General features: G+C 40.9%; 1 protein-coding gene across 10 annotated transcripts in view; it reads left to right on the plus strand.

The window, feature by feature from the left end:
* LIFR (LIF receptor subunit alpha) overlaps positions 1 to 13,921 on the plus strand; it is a 186,035-nt gene that overhangs the window by 108,867 nt on the left and 63,247 nt on the right. For 2 of the 10 annotated variants that reach the window (XM_025270588.3, XM_025270584.3), the window contains exon 2: positions 1,124 to 1,180. The exons of 6 other annotated variants lie outside the window; for them this stretch is intronic. The gene's annotated coding sequence lies outside the window, so the exon portion shown is untranslated. Of the gene's footprint in view, positions 1 to 1,123; positions 1,181 to 1,259; positions 2,849 to 13,921 lie in introns of those variants that run through there. 2 more of the 10 variants (XM_025270589.3, XM_025270585.3) reach the window with 2 other exon arrangements.

Genomic DNA, 13,921 nt, shown 5'->3' on the forward strand with positions numbered 1-13,921 from the left:
CTCCTTTTTGTATGGTGTGTTATTGCACTCAAATATTGATATAGCATATATGCTGCTACTGAATAGCATTTGTATGGAAATGAATTTCTCTGCATTTTTTAATGTGTTCATTTAAGATACGTTTTTTGACAGAAACGTTTCCGTTTAAAGTTTGCCTTCTGATTTGTTTGTTTTCAGTGTCAGATTTGTATTTAATTAAAAAAAATTTGCTTGGAGTAAAATGAAGTGACTTAGTAGTATCATTTAGTCAGGGGTCCAAAAATGATTCCTAAATTAAATTTGAAGCAAATTCCCCTTCCTAGAAAAGTGAAAGCATTTGTTTAGTGCAAATGATGCTTGTCCCTTCCCTTAAATGCTGATTTTGCCACAGATCTGAAATCACATTTCACTAATATCAGAGGGTTCCTTGTCTTAGCCTGGCAGGGGAAAGGAAACCTAAGTATAGAGTATGTTTTTAAAAACACTGTCCTCTTACTTGTTTCATAGGTTGACTTTCTGTTTTATAGCCAAGGGGAAACTGTTGATTTGGAGACTTCATTAGGTAGTTACAAGCTCGATTTAAATTTCCCTTCCAAGAATTGAATTGAGGTTTATTTGCTTTGTAATAGGTGAGATCACAAGCTCGCCTCTCTAATTGCTGGTGACTTGGATTCTTTTCTGGGAAATAAGGATCAGGAACTTTGCTGTCAAAGAGAACAAACTTATGTGATTTTTGAAACCTTCCGCTTATTGATGGTCATTGTTCAATAATATGTTTGCAGTGATATAAATTATTATAACATTAAAATTTATCAGCATTATTTGTGGGACCAGCTGCCTATGCACCCTCTAGAAGATTCAACATGTATAAAAAGCTATGGAGTGAAAAGTGTATCTCCTCTCCCCACCCCCCACCCCCCACTGCACCCTGTTCTCCCCAGGACCCTGTGTATATCTTTCCAGATAAAGCCTATGCTAGTATAAACATTTTGTATGTGTTCTTTTTATTTGTCTTTCCACAATTGAGAACACATTGTATATTCTGTTCTGCACCAGCTCCCCGCCCTCCCCTTCCCTCCCGGCACAGTACTAAATCTTGGCAGTCTCTACATCAGTACCTAAGAGCTGTCTCATTCTCCAACAGCTGCAGAGTACTCCATTAACGATGAGCCATCCTTTATTTAACCTCTTCTTTATTGAGGTATGTGTAGTATTTCTACTATTTTGCTATAGAACTGTTGTAAAACATTAGTTTCTGAGGTTTTTAAGTGAATTTCAATTATTCCCAAAGGCAGTGGTAACTTATTTCTTTGCATCATGTTCCAGGAAATGAATGCCCCTTCTCTCCAGTGTATACTCTTTCCTTTTATATAATTTCAAAGTGATCCATAAGGGTCTCTGGTGTCTTTGTGGTGAAGCATGAGACACCAGGGCCAGTTACTAAGGTGGTATTCCTTGATTAACACCTTGGCTCTTTGTCTCAACAAAAGAAATAGAAGAACAGATATAAAATTTTAAGAATAATCTGTAAGAAAAATTCTTAGGAGTTTAAATATTTTGAACATAGAGAAGAGGCTCATACCTTTGGTTAGGTTGAGATAAAGGCTGGTTGTGTTTCATAAAACTTGTTTGCCATTAGGCACCGACACCCCTGCCTTCTGCAAATGATCACTGGTATCTCTGTTGCTATAATATGTTTATAGATTGTACATTTTGGGAGAAGGTTACTCATTACTCCTAAGGAGGAGTATGCTTTTAGAAAATATTTGGCCCTTTTAAATTAAAAATTGAGGTCTTTTAGAGTGCTTTTAAAACAATAAATTGTAGAAGTAAGACTAATGCTAGCTAGCAGTTGAGCCAAATACATTATAAAATTTGAGTATTATTCAGTGTTGAGCTTTATATTTCCATTATGCTTATTTTTGAAAGTGTTTCTAGAGCTAATGTAAGAAACTATAATAATCCTTTTTTTAAATGACCACGGAAACCTTTTCATGTTTAAGGTGTTTTGTTTTTCCTTTGTTATTTAGTACCTGTCATTGTACAAAACTGCTAATATTGGCTGTATTTGCTCTTCTTAAATAAGTATTTACTGAGCATGTGTTACATCCCAGGCAACTTTCTAGAGACTAAGAATGTAGCAATGCACAGGACAGAGACCCCATTCTAATGAGTTCACCTCTTAGTGAGGGAGATGGATAAAAACCAGAGAAGCAATAAAGACAATAAGATCAGAGTGAGACATGCTGGAGAAGTGATAAAATAGCGTTGCTGGGATAAAGAGATGCAGGGTGGGGCCACTGTTTTAGACTGAGCAGCTCTGGAAGCCTCTCTGAGGTGAAGAAATTTAAACCGAGAGTTGAGTGTGTTCTTGGAGATCTGGAGGAGTGGTGGCTCAGGCAGAGGGCATGACATACGCAGAGGGCATGGCTTGTGCCAAGGCCAGGCGGTGGGACCGAGCCTCGCACACCAGAGGAACAGACGGCTGCCAGTGTGGCTGGAGTTTCTGATCAAAAAGTGGCCCGAGAGAGCAGGTGCTGGGATGGATGTCCTGGGCGTTTGCAAATGGCAAGGAAGGTTCAGTGACGTGGGAGGGAGACCTTGGATGGTGGGGTTCCTCCACCTGCTGGAAGCTCCAGGAGGGCAGTTGTGGATCTGCTCCTGCTTCATTGCTTAGCCTGGGTTATAATGTGCTGTGAATATTTAGAGAATTAACTAATAATCAGTTTAAGAAATAATCTTGTCTGGTTTTTCTCAAAATTCTTAGATTTGGGAGTCTTTGAGCTGAGTTTTCTCCATCTTGGCTGTGGCCCTTGACATTACCAGATCCATCCCACTGTTAAAGCATCTTCTCAGATTGTTGTTTTAAGTGAGTTGCATTTTGTTTCTGTTCCCTGAAATTAAACTATGAAGCCTTAAAAATGTGCCTAATTTTCTAGGACATTATAGTGATTTCTGAGTAATTCAGTCAGAAGTTCCATCTTTGATTTCAGTGTATTAGCCCTTTGCTTAAGTGTAAAAATTTCAGAGAGGCCTTTTTTAGTATAGTGAATGTTTGAATTCTTTGGGGGCAGATTACAGACTAATGAGCCCATAAAATATATGTGCTTTATGCAGGTACTTTTATTCTCACAGGAAGAATGTGTGCCTGTTCTATTTTAGGGAGTATCAGGAACTGTGGTATTTCCTCTTCCCAACTTCTAATCTGTTTGTCATTCTAAATATATGTTCCTTTAGATTAATTGAAATCTTGGGAATTGAGTGTTGTGCCAAGCAATTGTTGTAGGCGCCTAATTAGAATCTGTTGTCTTTTTCTTAACTGTGACTTTTGAAGTCCTGTCCAACATCAGTAGCTGGGATCTTGCAGAATGAGGGGATTTGATATTTTTATTTCCTGTTCTAATTGGTTGATACCTGAACCCAATAAGCTGCTCCCATGTAAGATAATTGTATCTTCCAGCATTCTCTCATAAGCTCTGGGCACATGCTATGTGAAGGATGGAATCTGTGACTCTGAAATCTTAAATCAAGTTCCTTTTGTCTTTTGTCAGTCTCCTTGCAGCAAAAACTCTTCAGGCAAACTAACAGACGCCCGTAAGCATCTGTTTTATAGGTCACTGGAACATGTACAGGCCTAGGTGCTCAAGTCAAATTGCAGGTACTACTACCTTTACATTTCCTTTGTGGACTTTAGAGATGCAGGACTTTAGGTTGACTTTACATTGTCCACAACTGACAACACATACATTCTTACCAGTCCTGGCTGCTCCTGTTTGCTTCTGTGGGCAGACGTTGTGTATATCAGTTACTGTTTTATGCTTTTATGTTGGAAGTTGAATAAAACCTTTTAGTAGGTGAGTTTTTCATGTACTTTTGCAGAAATGTGAGAAAACCTTGCCTCTACACATTCTTCTGGTTTGTAGGGCAAGTACAGAGGAAGACTTGAAATCACATACCCAAAGCTGAGAATCTGCACCTATATTATTAAGTGGTATATCCGGAAAGACTCCAGAAAGGTGCTAATGCTTATAGAAAGTGTGTGGTTCTTCTCTAAGGGTGACTTGGGATACTGAGGCCCCTTGCCTTCCTCTCACAGCTCGCAGAAGCAGGCTTCTCCAAGGAGACCCTGGATTGGAGGACAGTTGAAATGGTGGTGGTGGGAGCATGTGGTGGAAAATAACAAGTGGTGGCAGAAGGCATGCCCCCATTTCTCCTGTTAGAAATGCTGGTGGGGCCGTGACTTGCAGACATCCTGTAGACAGCATGTGCCTGTGACTTGGGGGTGAGAGTAAGCTGGAGCGAGGCGAGACTCCACCACCACAGCCCCAGTGCTGCAGCTGCCAGCGCGCCCCCTTAAAGCTGGGTGCAGCCTTCCCAGCCACAGGCCTGGAGACCGGCCGCCACACCGCTGGCTCCTGTTTCACGTTTCATGCTGTAGTATTTATAGTGCAGTGCAAAAGCGAAGGACACAAGAACGTTTTAGGATCCTTTTCAGAGAAACAGTTAAATTGGGAGCATAAATCTTCATCTGTGTGAAACCTGATCCTGTATTATCCCTTGAAGTTACCTGGATCACCAGAGTTTTACTCTAGATGTAAAATTCGGGAGGAAGGGACTGAGAGCCTGGTTTGGATTTCTAAGGAAGGACTATATGTAGTCCTGTATGTAGCTTAAAATGCAAAGTACTGACAGCAGTAGGAGCTTAAGCATTCAAACAAAACCAAAGAAGGTATAGAATTTAAGAGCCAGAAAGGGCCTTAGATCTTCTGGTCAACTGTAAGTTTACTACCAAAGAAACCAAGCCCCAGAGGTGTTTTCATTTGCCTAAGAATTCAGTAGTTCCAGACTGGCATTTTAACTATGATTTGCTAATTCCTAACTGCAGGGCTCTGCGCTCCACTCTGGAACAGCAAGGGATCCGTGGGGTTCACTGCTGTGTCTCCATAGAACAGTGCCCAGCCCACAGTAGACATTCAGATATTTATTGACTAAGTGAATATGTAGGAATTTTGAGAACTTAAGATTGCACCTTAACTATAAGATAGTACTTATAAAATTTGAGAGAATATGCAGTAATTGTGAGTTTCGTTTCTTGTAAACATTAGAGCATGTTACTATTAGAGCCCAACAGTGAAGCCTGATATTAACCAGGTGGGCAAACAAAGATGTGGAGTCTTACTAGCTTGGCACTTTTCAGAGCCCAGTGTCACTAGATTTTTTTTAACATTCATTCTGTTCATTCTGCTGGGATCTGCTGTCAAAGTTTTATATTTTGTATTTGAAAACATGTATACTGTAAAATCCAACATTTATTGTCCACATTGTTTGCTATTTTTCTCGATATGTTTTATCAATAGTTTCACTGTTTTTGAAACTTAGAGCCGTATAGGGATTTGATTGTTCAAAAACAAATCTTGCTAACTATTAGGTTTGGGGGATTGTCACTTTCGAATGCTGCTGGTGGGTATTTTCAATTGTTACAACTTTCCAGGAGGGTAATTTTGCATTACTCATCGAAAGCCTCAAAAATGTGCCATGTCCCTTAGTCAGGCATTTCCACCACTAGGAATTTAAACTAAGGGGAAAAAAAAATAAAGCCTGTGTATGGAGACCAATCTATAGCAGTGGTTCTCGCCTACATAGGCATGTGGGCCCCGTGTTCCTGTCAGCCGCTTTCTCCTGGCACAGTGATTCTTCCCTTGATGGGAAGCCCACGTCGTGGGGTATCTCAAAATTGGGCAGGGGAGTTCTCTCCCAAATTAGGAAAAAACCTCATCTCCAAATTCTGGTGACCGCCATGAAAAGTACACCAAAAAACCCAACCTCTAATTTGCAAAAATGATTTTTGCAGCTTTGTTTATGATAGTTATAAACTAGAAACAACTTAAATGCTAATAATAGGGATATTGATTACATAAATTGTGACATACACCTGTAATGGAAAACTCTTTCTTCATTGACACTGAGGTAAGGGAAGTATTTATTGATGTAGAAAGATATTCTGAGTTTGTAAACTGAAAAGGCAAACTTGCAAAACAGTATGTGAAACTTGATCTAGGAGTGTTTTTTTTGGTCTTGGAGAAAGAGGCAGAGAGAGAGCTCAAGCAAGCGAGTCAGAGCCTCAGTTTTCTACCTGTTATGTAGGAAAATGCCAGGGAGACTCTGCACTAAATGCTATGTGTTTTGTGTTGAAAGTACAGGTGACTACTCTAGAGTCTAGCGGGCTACAGTCCATAGGGGTCGCCAAAGAGTCAGACAAGACTTAACGACTAAACAACAACCATTTTTGGTTTCCTGGATTTCCAACATTTAAAGCATATTTTGTAGTGAAGGGAATGAGAACAGATTCCCTTTTTGATCTGCTGGTTGTATGAACTTGAGCACTTTCTGTGTCTGATTTCTTACCTGTAAAAGGGAATAATAATATCCAGCTCATGGTGCCCACAGCTAGTATGTGTTAGGTAAATGCTACCTTGGCTTCACAATTCTGTTATGGTTAAGGCCAGTATTCCTACTAAGACAGATTTCTAAGCAGAATAACTTATATCAACTCTTGTAAGAAGCATTTTAAGGCATTCTGATGAAATATTTCATTGCTTCTGGTCACTGGGAAATACTTTGTTATTATTTACTTTAAAACTGCAGTGCTTTCTATTGCCAAGAGATTTTATTTTGAGTCAAAAGCTTTTTTTCCCCTTTTGTTATCGACTTTAACAATCCTGTATGATAAGTTCTTGAATGTCAGGGTCCAATCGCTTTTACTCATAGAGTTGTTAAAATGAAATGTGATTCATTCATTCAGCAACTGTTGAGGGCTTTTTCCCCCCAGTCAGTGGGTAGGCATCAAATAGGCAGCAGTGCCCAGGGCAGACACGCCCTCACTACTTGAATGGCATGGAAAGTGACCAGGGCAGTCCAGGGCCAGGAGGCATACCTACTCAGTAAGCCTGTGTTACCACGCCTGACAGTCAAGTGGGCCTCATTTCCTCTCCTGCAATTTTGAAAGAAACTCTGTTGTGATGTTACTTTTCAGTGAACACAGCCATTGCCTCCTGCTTGATCCACCAAGTACATGAGGTGCTGACTAGGTTATTTCACCTTGACATTCTCTGATGATTTAGTGATGACTTGTGTTACACATCTGTTAGAATATCCTGGGCTAAGAGTCTTAAAATTGCTACTGTGTATCTTCTGTGAAGGACATGCCTTTTTGAGATTATTTTATGTAAAATTACTGAAATAGGTTCCTACTCATGAATTTAGGATGGATGGATATCCATGGATATACCATTTGAAAAATTCTAGCACATGGTCTCACTGAGGATGAGGCAATAAAACCTGCGGTTTAAAGTGAGGTTTCCATTTGACAGTTATATCAAAATACATTAATTTTGTAATTTGTTTTTTGAGTCAAGACAGTTCTTTTAAAGTTGGTAGCAGCTGTAAATATTTTGATATAAAATAAACCCTCAGTGTTCATGAAAAATGTCTCAGGACCTTTTGACAAAATATTGACCTTGCATTTTATTTTTTTCATATAGCCTAATAAGATAAGATGGTATCATAAATCACTTTTTTCTTATTCCTGTGGAGAATGCATGTAGAAGTCATGTCACAGATTGGTGCCACTCGCAAAGCTGACATTTTATTCCTTCTTTATCTTAAATTTTTTTCCATCTGTACCTCTGCTTTCCATGGCCCACTCTGCTCCCCTGGCCTCTGCTGGAAACAGCAATTGGCTTTCTTGTTTTTATTGGGGTTGGGGGTTCCCTTGTCACAAATACTCTTTACCTGTATTGAGATATACTGAGTATGTGATAGTAAATGGAGAGCAACAAAGCTGTGTTGACCTGTAGACATTAGACTGTTGGCTCTGTTGGCTGGGTGTAGAGTTTAGCCAACTCACTGTTTTCTCAAATGCCAGCTTCAATAAATTACAACTGTGTTTTGGAACTTTTCAGTTCACAAATCATCAAAGTTGTGATTGCTGTACTCATGCATTCCATGGGCTGCATTGCTGGGATCAAACTCTAATGCTTACAGCGACAGAAGAGGTCACAGATGTTGCTGAGTGGGTGTGATCTGCCTTTTGTCTTTATGCTTTTGATAAAAGCCATAAGAAATATTTGATATTTTTACTTTCTTCTTAATTCTGCTGCATGGTAGACAACACTGGATGCTTGGCAACTGAAATTTGTCTCAGTTTGGGGAATCCATAAGGAAAGACACTGAGGAAGGTTGGATCAGGAGTAGTGTGAGCTGAGTTTTGAAGGACAAGTTGGTGTTTGTTAAGTGGATAAGGAAGAGTGGAGTGGGAAAGACATTCTGGGTAGAGGGTAAGGTGTTCAATGACACAGAGGACAGAAGAGCCTGGTGCTTTTGTTGGAACTTGAATATAGGGCCAGTGCGGGCAAAGGCCTGAAGTTAGCTTGGAACAGCAGAGAGCCTCCTGCCATGATGACAGCTGGCACCTTCTCCAAGGCCAGGGAGAGCCAGGGCAGATTTCAGGGATGTGAGACCAGTGCTTCAGAGGGTGACTCCAGGTTGTGTCAGGGAGGCCTGGGAATCCAGCAACCTGGAATCCAGGAATCCAGCGACCTGGCAGGAGTGTAGACCAAAGGGAAGATGCCCCAACAGGGCCCCAGCCAGGCCTGGCCCTAGAAATTTGTCTTTATTTTCCTAATAATGTTGAGGCAGTGTTTCCTAATAATGAAATGTGCAGCAGTAATGACTCTGTTCTCCCCAGGCTCAATCCATCACACCCTTCTCTTAAACTTCTAGTCAGTGACTAAGTCGTGTCTGACTCTTGGCGAGCCCGGGGAGTGCAGCACGCCAGGTTTCCCTGTCCTTCACTCTCTCCCAGAGTTTGCTAGTCAGTGAAGGCGTTCAGTGTGTTTAATCTGCTGATGCCTTACCCTTACAAGTTTAAAAGCTCAAGTGATCCTTAGTGTGGGTGGTTAGAAAACGGAGTAGGTGAAGTGGAAGTGAGGAGGTCGCCACTTAAGCTAAAGGTGTTGGTGAAAAGGCAAAAACTTTCAGTTATAGGATGAAGTCTGGGAATTGATAGTTAATACTACTGTACAGTATAGTATACCTGGAATTTGTTACGAGAGTAAATCCTAAGCATTTTTGCTACACCCAGAAGAGAAGACCGCTGTGAGGTGACATGAGCTTGGTTGTGGTAATCATTTCACATTGTACACATATACATATTGAATCATCACGTTGTGTACTTCACATCCATACAGTTTTGTTTGTCACATTATATCCCAGTAGAGCTGGGGGAAAAATAGGGAGTAGATTGCACCAGTGGAGAGAAAAGATACGAAAACTTAGAGTATGGTTTATATTGAAGTAAGAATTTATAATAATTTGGACAGTAATAAAGATAACAGTAATAGCTTATATTTTATATTAATAATACTTTAATGTTAGATTATCTACTTATTTTTTAGACTAAAAATGAATCCCTCAATTTTAATACCACAAGAGGACAAGATTTCAGACATTATGATAAAATAAGCAGACGGTAGAGTTAGCCCTCTTCTTGTTATTTTGGCAGTTCTATTACATTATTGGCCCACTTCAACCAGTGGTTTTTTGGTTTTGTTTTTTCCACATGTTGCTGTTAAGTCACATCTCCTCCAAACTGTACAATTTTTATGTGTTACTGTCATTACCACCATCATTTTATTTGAGACCCTGAAATTATTAATGCTAAATTTATCTTATTGAATTAGTTTGTTAAATTAATTATAAGAATCGTCATTATTGCATCCAGTATATTTGTTATTTTGCCCATTTTTTGGTCCACAAATTTGATGAATATGATTCCTGTATCATCTTCCATTTCATTAATGAAAATGTCAAGGAAAACAGAAGTCTGCCACATCTTTCCATAATCTTCATCTAGCCTGGCATCATAGATTAATTAGCACCCCTTGGGTAGGACTGATCACGTTGGGAAAGAGCCCTCGTCCCTCTTTGTATACAACCTATATCCCTCCATCTTGCTCATAAACACCTTTCAGATGTCAGGAAAGGTCTTTTCAGAGCCAAACCCTTTGTGTCCGATTCTGACACTGGCTTTTCCAACTCATTGGCCTCGTCAAGTAAGGGGTTAGGTGGGGCTGGATTGCATTGAATTAGGGCTCCTTGCCTAATGTGTTTTGTAATCTTATCCGGGATCAACGTCAAGCTTGGGTGTCTCTGGCCGATAGTATCTGCTGTCCTGATGAATGCCCCTTTCCAGGATAGTTTTGACAAATGCCAATTATTTCAGGATCTGTTTGTCACACTCTGTTCCACCTTATGTAGAAGACGCAAGTGTAACGTTAGGTAAGTGCTGTGCTTCCTCATGCTCAGAAGACCTTATAACCCTGGTCAGATGCTCAAGGTTTTATTTCAGTTTTCATTTGTTTTTTTGACAAGCATTCGTATTCTAAAATGATGCCTGGGATATTAAGATCTGGAATTAAAGAATACAACCAATTGAAAAGGTATTTGAATTCTTTTGGAGAAGGGAGTCTTCAAATTCCAACTCTGAAGAATGTTAAGAAAACATGTAGGCACATTTTGGTCAATATCTGTGCCCTGAAATATATGTCTTCAGTTTATATTTTAGGGTTATTCCACAGCAAGACAAAAATTTTTTTCATGCTGATACATTCTGAAACAGGTTGCTAACTGGTGCCTTAAGAATTGTAGTTGGCCTGCAAATGTGTTTTGTTTGGCTTACCTACTGATTTTTGAAGAAGGAATTAGTTGCCAACATTTAAAAATAAAGATTTCACATTAAATGGGGTGGGGGGGGACACCAAAACCCCTGCATTTCTGCCTCTTTGTGAAAACCTTGATGATCTGTGACTCCACCAGACTCTCCTGCCTGGTGGTTATCTGGAAGTAAGGTGCTGACTGGGGGCTGCCCACCACAGCTTTCCCATCCTCACTGCACTCCTGGGGCCAGCGTCGCCCCCTTCATCAGGCTGGCCCTTGTGGTATGTCTCAGTACCTGCTGAGGCGTAGCTGACCAATTGGAAATGTACTTTGAGCTGGAAGGAGAATAGTAAGATGGTAGCTGTTTGCTGTGTTGCCCCCTGACACTGACTGCCTGACCTTTGGCCTGCTGTGATGGTTGGAAGGGCTTAGTAGAGTGAGGGGTATTTCCACCAGGAGCAACGCTCAGCTGACCAGGGTTGGGGAGCAGCATTGCTGTTCACATTCTAGATCTCCCAGTTCACAGACGTGACAGGGAAGGTATCCCATGAGGAAAACAGCTGTAGGGCCCTGGGTCATAGCTGTGTGATTTTAGAGATATGAAGGGCTTTGTCCAAGGCCCCATGCCTGCTGCCTAGTGAGTGGAATGGGGACTGGAGCCCTGGACCCACTGCCCCACTTCAGTGACTTCTGCTCCACATTTAGTGGAATGGTCTAGACATGAGATTTGTAATCAGACCTGGATCTAAATCCAAGTTCCGCTCCTGACTAGCTGTGTGACCTCGAGCAAATGTCAGAAACCTCTCTGTGCCTCATTTTTCTTGTTATACAAAGAAGGACAAGCATGATATGACCTCCATAATGTTGTTATGGGGAGTAAATCCACTTTTGGATTTGAAGAACTTAAAACAGTGCCTTGCCTTTTGTAAATAATACATAAACAATGCATGATATCTGAAAAATAGTAGTTATGAATTACATATTAAGGTTGACTCAGCTAAACCCACCATTTCACCAGCTCAAAACTATGATATAATTATCAATTTTTTCATTTTAGAGTTTAGAAAGAGCTTTAAGGATAGTTTTATTTCATCTGTTTTTTAAAAAATCCTCTAGCAGTATGAGCCAATATTGTTTTTTTAATTCATAAATTGATCTATAGCAGATAGATCCATTCAAAAGCATAGTATTCAGCTTTCTCTTCAGAATGTAAAGAAGTAATTGGGTATCATCAAAATATTGTAAGTCTTTACCCAAGGTGCCATTTGGGTGGATTTGTTCAGTTCACTAAATAAAGCATGTATTGCATATAAAGCTCTCTTAGATGCAGGAGTGTTGTTGAGATGAATCTCTGCTCTTAGGTAACTTTTAATGGGGGTGGGAAGGAGGGCAAGAATAATCTTTGAGATACTGGTACGATGTGATAAATGACCAAAGTAGAAATGCGACCTGATGCAGCAGGAACATCAGGAGACCATCAGTGTCTTGGAAAGAGCCAGGAGGCAGAGACGCCCCACGGACAGGAGTAGAAGGGCGGTAGATGTGACAGCCTCCAGGCATTCAGCCTAAAGTTTGGATGATGATGAAACTTACACGGTCATGCTGTTCAGAGCTAGGTGAGACACTGGAAGATGGACTGTGGGAAGCCCCTGCCCAAGACCATGGGATTAGTCAGGTAGTGATGTGGGTGACCTGTGGCAGAGATTCTGATGAGGGCCTGCCAGAGCAGTGGGGGTGGAAGTAGGGGTAGGTTCTAGGGCAAAGAGTCAAGGCATGTTTTGGAGGTAGAACTGGTGAATAGGTGGAAGGAGTGGGGAGAAGTTGAGTGTGACCCAGGAGAGGCTGGTGCTGTGCATGGGAATAGGGCTTGGCAGGGGGTAGGTTTGGAAGAGGAAATGAGTTTAATTCTGCACATGTGGAGTTTTTGAGGAATCTGTGAAATATCTAAGTGGGTATGTAGCATCAAAATATTTTGTCATTCCTCAAAGACCTCATTTGCATGGGTTTCTGCAGATAAGAAGTTGTCCTGCTGCTGCTGCTAAGTCGCTTCAGTCGTGTCCGACTCTGTGCGACCCCATAGATGGCAGCCCACCAGGCTCCCCCGTCCCTGGGATTCTCCAGGCAAGAACACTGGAGTGGGTTGCCATTTCCTTCTCCAATGCATGAAAGTGAAAAGGGAAAGTGGAGTCGCTAAGTCGTGTCTGACTCTTAGTGACCCCATGGACTGCAGCCTACCAGGCTCCTCCGTCCATGGGATTTTCCAGGCAAGAGTACTGGAGTGGGGTGCCATTGCCTTCTCTGAAGAAGTTGTCCAGTCGATGCTTAATCTGTAACTGGGAAGATAACAATTCTGGAAATACATATTTAAAAGTCATTAGTTATGCCATGTCATGCCAGGTTGCTTCAGTTGTGTCCACCTCTGCCACCCTGTGGACCATAGCCTGCCAAGCTCCTTCTGTCCATGGCATTTCCCAGGCAAGAATACTGGAGTGGGTTGTTATGCCCTCCTTCAGTGGATCTTCCTGACCCAGGAATAGAACCCACATCTCTCACGTCTCCTGGACGGGCAGGTGGGTTCTTTACCATTAGCACGTTAGTTATGAGTGATGGTTAAAGCCACAAGAATAGAGTATGCTGGTCTGTGAAAGGATATGTGATGAAGGAGCAGTGGGTTAAAGGAGTTCCACGAAGGAAGTTGAGAAGGAATGGAGTCCTAATTGCATCTCAAGTCAGTGGAGGAAGGATTGTGTTATTTAATAACCAGCATTGGGACAAGTAGTAACCTTGGGGAGAGGGGAGAGCTGGGTTCCTGGCCCTTACTGTTCACCACAGTTAATTTCATATGGATTCAAGTCTAAAATGTTAAAAGTCTTAATTATACTTGAAGACAGTGACAAAGATTAGATATTTCACGGACTTCTCAAAGGTGATGATTTATAGAATCTTTGCATGAGAAAGAAGTTTACAATCAAAAACTATAAAGAACAGAATTGAGAAGTCTGAAAGTCAAACAGAAACTTCAATGAAAAGAAAGAAAGCAAACGGGGATATATATTTGCAATGTATATAACAGAGTTAATGTGCATATTGTGATATTTCTTTCTAATTGAGCAGTAAGGAATAATGCCTAATTAAAAAGAGAGGCAAAACATAGAACAAGCGGTTTGCAAATAAAGCATTGTAAATCACCAGAAAACATAGGAAAATGTATTTTGATTACATAAGC

The sequence above is a fragment of the Bubalus bubalis genome, chromosome 19 (genome assembly GCF_019923935.1).
Source record: "Bubalus bubalis isolate 160015118507 breed Murrah chromosome 19, NDDB_SH_1, whole genome shotgun sequence".
NCBI classification, from domain to species: Eukaryota; Metazoa; Chordata; class Mammalia; order Artiodactyla; family Bovidae; genus Bubalus; species Bubalus bubalis.